The sequence below is a fragment of the Anabrus simplex genome, chromosome 1 (genome assembly GCF_040414725.1).
Source record: "Anabrus simplex isolate iqAnaSimp1 chromosome 1, ASM4041472v1, whole genome shotgun sequence".
In the NCBI taxonomy this organism is placed as follows: Eukaryota; Metazoa; Arthropoda; class Insecta; order Orthoptera; family Tettigoniidae; genus Anabrus; species Anabrus simplex.
This window is the reverse complement of record NC_090265.1, coordinates 860,798,579-860,805,694: the sequence shown is the minus strand read 5'-3', so window position 1 is coordinate 860,805,694 and position 7,116 is coordinate 860,798,579.

The window sequence follows — 7,116 nt, the reverse complement described above, 5'->3', positions numbered from 1 at the left end:
TCACTTAAGCTCAGCCAAAAGGCAGCGCTCACATGTCAAGTTGAAACTCACAAGAACTGAACAATAAAAAAGAATTTGAAGCAGTGTCAGATGTTATGCCTGAACTATCAGTTGAAACACTATAACCACTGTAGAGCCCTGCACGGATATACAAAATAGTATCCACATCATTGCAACTATTTAATTATAATTCATCCAACGTATTTAAACGGATAGATCTGTTAACATAATACACAGGCCTAATGCCTGTCACCAGACCGTCTACAGTCACAGGTTTATGAGGGATATCCTCTTGAGACAGCTACCGACGTGTTGAGCGGTTCCCTTTCAGAGTCATTGTTCCTTCCTTCTACTAATTGCGAGCAGGAGCCTGTTAGATTTAGGTGAGATGTTGGGTTTTGTGGTCTCAAGGCTCTCTATATATCACAATTCTCCCATACCAATGTCGAGGGTCGCCTAACCACAAGCATAAATAAGTATACCGGACTGAAAATCAATAAATTTCATTATTTAGAAATGATCAGCAAAATTATCCGCGGATATCCGCATATGTGCAGGAGTGTTCGAGTGTTAAGGTTATCTCTAAATCAGAGACTGATGTTTGAACCTAAAGTGATGGTCATTAGTTGTATCTTTTAAATTTTACAGCAATGTATTTTACAAATAAAAATTCTTATCCTTATATCTTCCACTTTTCCACTTGAAATTGTTCACATATAGCTTTCATTCTTCTTCTTGTAAGAGCTTCAAGATTCCTTTTCGCGATAATAATCATGGGTTAATTTAGATTAGGTGAGAAAAATGTTCCATACGAGTGAATGTGAGTGAAAAATCAGGTTTCGGGAATAGGCAGCAAAGATAAATGAATTTTATAAGGTTCCGCAAGCGTATTTTACACATTCTTGATTATTCTCCTTGACTTTCCTTATTTTTCTTTAAGTACTTTTCCATCCATAATCTAGCATAGATTGCTTTTCATTCCTTCTAACATTTTCTTCCGAGGTTCACTGTGCGTTCTTTAGCATAGTTATAGTACTAGACCCGGTCCAGAGTTTTTAATTGACACTTAGCATCAGTGACCCCTAACTACACACGTTTTTTACTCGCAAATAAGTCCCTTTTGGATACATTTCCTGCATCATTTCACTGACGCCATCGTTTGCATTTTGAATCTTCCCATGAGGGAAGTCTACAGCCTGCTGTAGACTTTCTCTACTCCAGTAAGTACTGTTGAAGTCAGTCTAGTTTCGTGGTTGTATGTGGCGATTTTGATTTTCCATATATAAAATGAGCGCCACCACCTTTCGGGCATCTGCCATGCAGACACGAAAGATAAAAGCAACGCTTGACAGCTCATAGGTGGGCGTGGCTCGTTGCGGTTGATCATAAGTAAACACAAATATCACATGAACTAAGGCTCGCAAGACAAAATGGTTTCAGGCAGTCGAAATACCAAGGATTCGTTGTTAAGATAAGCTAAAGATGTGATTTTTCAAGTAAAATTATGCATTAAGGAATACGTTTCTCATGTTGCTGTAATTCCCTGTTGTTTATTATATGTGTTACTTGTGGTTTCAGTAATCTGTCTCGTAAAACGGTGCAAGTGTTTCAAGAGAACGTGGAACTGATGACATCAGTGCGCTCCCTTATGGATGACTATATGAAGGTCAAAGAACAAGCCCGTGCCTTGCATAGAGAACTGCTACAGCAGAAACAGCTGAGAGAAGCTCGTGAGGTGGCGCTGCAAGACGCCTTCAAGCGTATTGAGGCCTATACCAAGATTGTACATCAGGTGAGAAACATTGTCCTATATATAAATGTGCTTTAGTCGACAAAAAAAAAAAAGGTCACGTACCAAGAAGGAGTTGGGGTTTTGCTGTAAAACTCGGCATGCAGTGTGCATCAAGCAGATAGTATAATTATTGGCATAGTGACGGGATTAACTGTCCGCCTCTGTGGTGTAGTGGTTAGCGTGATTAGCTGCCACCCCCGGAGGCCCGGGTTCGATTCCCGGCTCTGCCACGAAAATTTGAAAAGTGGTATGAGGGCTGGAACGGGGTCCACTCAGCCTCGGGAGGTCAACTGAGTAGAGGTGGGTTCGATTCCCACCTCAGCCATCCTGGAAGTGGTTTTCCGTGGTTTCCCACTTCTCCTCCAGGCGAATGCCGGGATGGTACCTAACATAAGGCCACGGCCGCTTCCTTCCCTCTTCCTTGCCTATCCCTTCCAATCTTCCCATCCCTCCACAAGGCCCCTGTTCAGCATAGCAGGTGAGGCCACCTGGGCGAGGTACTGGTCATTCTCCCCAGTTGTATCCCCGACCAAGAGTCTGAAGCTCCAGGACACTGCCCTTGAGGCGGTAGAGGTGGGATCCCTCGCTGTGTCCGAGGGAAAAGCCGACCCTGGAGGGTAAACAGATGATGATGATGATGATGATGATGATGATGATGACGGGATTAACTGAAAGTTCTTGGCAACAGGGACCGAGAATATATACTTTGGGACAAAACATGATGGCCTCAGTTCCTTGAAGCAAGCTGGAAGCCAGCAGTCAATCACACCCTGCACCCTGCTGAGTTAACGAGTTCTAAGTGATCTTGGAGAGGTTGCCAAACCAGTTTCTTCCATATTCTCTTCAGTCTTTACCCTTCCTTCGTGTCGAGTGCAGTAGACGATTTCGCAACTCCGGTTACAGTAGACATAGTAAATACTATAAGCCGCTAATAGACACTGGGCTGCCGTTAAAGTGTATTGGCATCAGGCGACGTTGTCATGATTCTTGCTCAAGTATACTGCCACCCGTGGGCCATGTACAAGGTCTTTTTTATAAATCTAGACCGTTCAACGACGTTTTCACTCTCCGAGACCTAAGCAGCAGTACGAGAGGCGCGCCCATAGTTCTTGACCTTGCAAGGAGCGTGCACGTTTCGAGCTCGCATCAGTAGAAATTCTGAATCTCAGCTGTTAACATGGTGAGGCAGTTATCATTGCAACACCGCATTTTCGTATGTAAAAGTCATTTCAAGTACAAGTCGTCTCAACGGGTACTCTATGCATTTGTTCAGCAATTTCCTGGTGAATTGCCACCTTCACGAGTACAGATTCACGTAATTGCAAATAAATTTGAAACTACTGGTTCAGTGCTCATTAAAAACCTGTGTACACACGAACATTTTAACGGAAGAAAAGCTAGATGACATTGGTGCGAATCTTCAACAGTCACCGAATAAATCATTCACAAAATTTGCACAAGTAGTAGGTGTTTCGATTTCTTATGCACACAGAGCTACAAGGCTGTTAGGCCTACACATCAAACCGTACAGGTTTACACGGACCCATTGTTTGAAACCGGATGATCCAGCCACAGGAGTGAGAAATTGTGAGTGGTAACTTGCATCATTGAATGATCGTGTATTCGACCCGCAAGCTGAGATGAGGACTGGTTTCATCTTAATGGTCGTGTGAACAGTCATAACTCTCGCTATTGGTGTGCAGAGAATCATAATGGTGTTTACGAAGTCCCTCATTATAAAGGATTACACTTGCAGCATCTTTTATAAGGCAAGGTTTCATATAAGATTGTATACACACTTAAAGCAGGGCGGCCACGCGCGACGTAAGTTTGGCTGAGGCAGCTGCCGTAGCGCAGAGTACAAACACCGTACGTTCGGTCTTGGTTTATAAAAAAAGACACTGCATAGGCTCGTAGAGGCTACTCGTACGTAGCGGAATGCTACTTCCTTTTGTAGAAAACTCGTCAACCACACGAAATACATCTACGACGCCATTGAAGAAATGTTGCGCAATTATCAAAGCTTGAGAAGAAGCGCCTTATTAAAATGCCCGAGGCTGAAGGTCATATCAACGAAACCCTTGTTAGACAATAAACGAAGTACCCGGGTGAGATTCGGATCGTTCCAATGGGGCACACTTTGCTCTACATGTGGTCAACAAAGCTCGGAACATGTGCACCATACCCTATGCCACAATACACGCGGCCCTTTACAGGGCCAAATAAGCAAATCAGTCTTTGGAAGCTATCAAGTATGCAACCTTACCACATCCCTGTTAACTGGCTGTTAGACAATAAAGAAAGTACTCGGGTGAGATTCAAATCTTCAAGCACTGTTCACTATCACATATCCCACCGCTCTCTTGCCATGTGGGCTACTGTGAGGCTTGATGTGCAGCGCGCAGTTCCCAGCCAAGACCATACCTGCTCAAGGTCTGTGTGTGCACCTCCTGTTTTAAAGTACGTGTTCTTCGTATGCGCACTCGTTTTAGGGGTTCATTCAAGGTACCTATAATGAATTAATAATGGTGTTTACGATTCCTGCTGCCTTCTAGCCCATAAACACACATCTCCATATAGAATCCCGGTTTAGTAGAAGTGGCTCAAGCAGTCCAGAAATTTGCCGAAGAGAAGTGGCTCAAGCAGTCCAGAAATTTGCCGAAGACTTGCCCTTGGAAGAGCAGCATCCAAAGGCAGGCCTGGATAAGGTTTTCAATTGTTCATATGTATCTTTGCATACTAAAGTCAGAATAGTTAAGGCATTAGTCTTTCTCAAAGGTACATATGGTTGTGAAAGCTGGATCATAAGAAAACGAGATAGGAAGCATATTTCTGCGTTTGAGCTCTGGAGTTGGACAAGGATATTGCGTATCCCTTGGACAGCTAAGAAGACAAATGCATGCATCATTCAACAGTTAAAACCAGATTTGTCTCTTGAGGCATTCATTACAAGATTACCGCTGTCATATTTTGGACACCCTAGGTAGAGGGGCTCGGAGACGAGGGCGGTTAGCATTGAAACGGATAGACTCCATCAAATTCAACATGAACATGTCACCGAAGAATCTGAAGTATATGGTTGAAGACCGAAACATTCAGAGGCCAGGAGTTCTCGTCGACTTGATGGCACCTGATCATCATCAGCATCATCATCATCATCATCATAATCGTCGTCGTCATCATCATCATCATCATCATCATCATCATCATCATCATCAGTAAAAGCGGCGGGATGAATGAAACTAAATCGCAAGGGACTGGTGAGCCACCCGGTATAGCTCTCTATAGGTGGTTACTAGACTGAACATTAAATGTATACCACACCTACTGTACTGAAATATTAATTTACCCTCCACATGTCCCAGTGAAAACACCACATTTCCATATGAAGTACTAACGTAGGCCTATTAAATTTAAAAAAAATGTACTAGGTCTAGTCATTTCTTTCTTTCTTTCTTTCCTTCTTTAACCTCCGAGATTGGTTTATTCCTCGTACTCAGCGAGAGATCCGAGCTCTACCACCTCAAGGGCAGTGTCCTGGAGCGTTAGACTTTGGGTCGGGGATACAACTGGGGAGGAGGACTAGTGACTCGCCCAGGTGCCATCACTTGCTATGCTGAACAGGAGCCTTGTAGCAGGATGGGGAGAGTGGAAGGGATAGACAAGGAAGAGAGAAGGAAGTGGCCGTGACAATATGTTAGATACCATCCCAGCCTTTGTCTGTAGGAGAAGTGGGAAAACACAGAAATCCCCTTCGAGGATGGCTGAGATGGGAATTGAGCCCACCTCTACTCAGTTGACCTCCCGGGGCTGAGTGGACACTGTTCTAGCCTTCGATCACTTTTCAAATTTCGTGGCAGAGCCGGGAATCGAACCCGGGCCTCCGGAGGTGGCAGGTAATCACACTAACCACTACACCACAGAGGCGGACCTAAATCTAGTACTAAAGTACTAAATGTGACAACCCTGGTCATCAGAGATGTTTCACATGCCGACATCGTTCGATATGGAGTACCGAACTAACTACTTTCCACCCTTCAAAATTCTAACTACGTCTCCCAGGCTTCGTTCAATGATCTCAGATCGGAGACCGACACTTTAACCACTGATCCATAGAAGGAGGTACGCAATAAAACATTTCATACACAAGGGTCATTATAAATGTAAATTTGGAAGACGTTTATCGTCTGTGAGCGTGATGCTAAACTGATTGTGATTGTACCGGAACATCGTTTACGTTTCAGTTGGTATTTCCGTATCTGTTGGTAACACTGTGCACCAACTATATTGATGGCAAAAGCCAGTCAAATATTGAATATCGGATGGAGCTTTGGTGTAATTAGAAATTCCACTCTGTTATTCGATTACTCAACACGAAGAACGTGCCAGCTGCAGAAATTCACTTTCAGTTGGCGGAAGTCTACAAAGAAAGTGCGATGAGTCATCAAAAATCCGAAAAATGGTGCTCCGAATTGCCGTGGGAGTTTCTCGAATATCCACCGTTTAGGTCTCGTCGAGCGCTTTATGACACCATAATTCAAGTTCATATTTGATTACTGTTTGCACGAAGGAGCTACACAAACTGAATGGGGATTTGCTATATTATCTCCAGTCTAGAAAGGAAAGGGTGGTAAACATAAAGCGGATATTCACAGGCCAGTCAGCTTTACATTTGTTGTTTGTAAGCTGTGGGAAAGTATTCTCTCTGATTATCTTAGACACGTTTGTGAAATTACTAAGTGGTTTGATAGAAGCAGTGGCGTGCAGTGAACCCCATCTACCCCAGCGCTGCTGAGGTAAATAACTTTGTACTTACATTTTCTTATTATTCCTTAGAACACTTTTTATAAAGTTTAAAAGCTGCGAACACCTAAGCCAAGCCAAGTACGGCTATCTTGACAATCCGCTCGCTCTACCGCAGTTCAGGTTCTCCAGTGAGCTGCGTTTGCTTCCCGGCGCAAAAGAGAGCTATGCCAGCGAAATGCCAGAAGCTTGGTTGACGCATACACTTGAAGCTTCCTTGTCCAAGAAGCGGGGCGGGGATGTAGGCCCTCCCCCGGCAGCAGTTTACGGTGACAGGCCAGCTAGCTTGGGAAAGGTATGTTAGTTTTAATACTTGACGCTCGGAATTTTCAGCGCCACACACTAAAGACTACAAGAATAATATCAACATGGTAAAAGTATAACCACTTGCACACCGACTTACTAATAAAAATAGAGCCAGTTTATGAAATCAATTGTAATATAGATGAATATATTTTATTCTTGGATTTAGATTTTTCGAGCAATTCATTGATGACACGTGTAGAGTATGTTTTCTTATA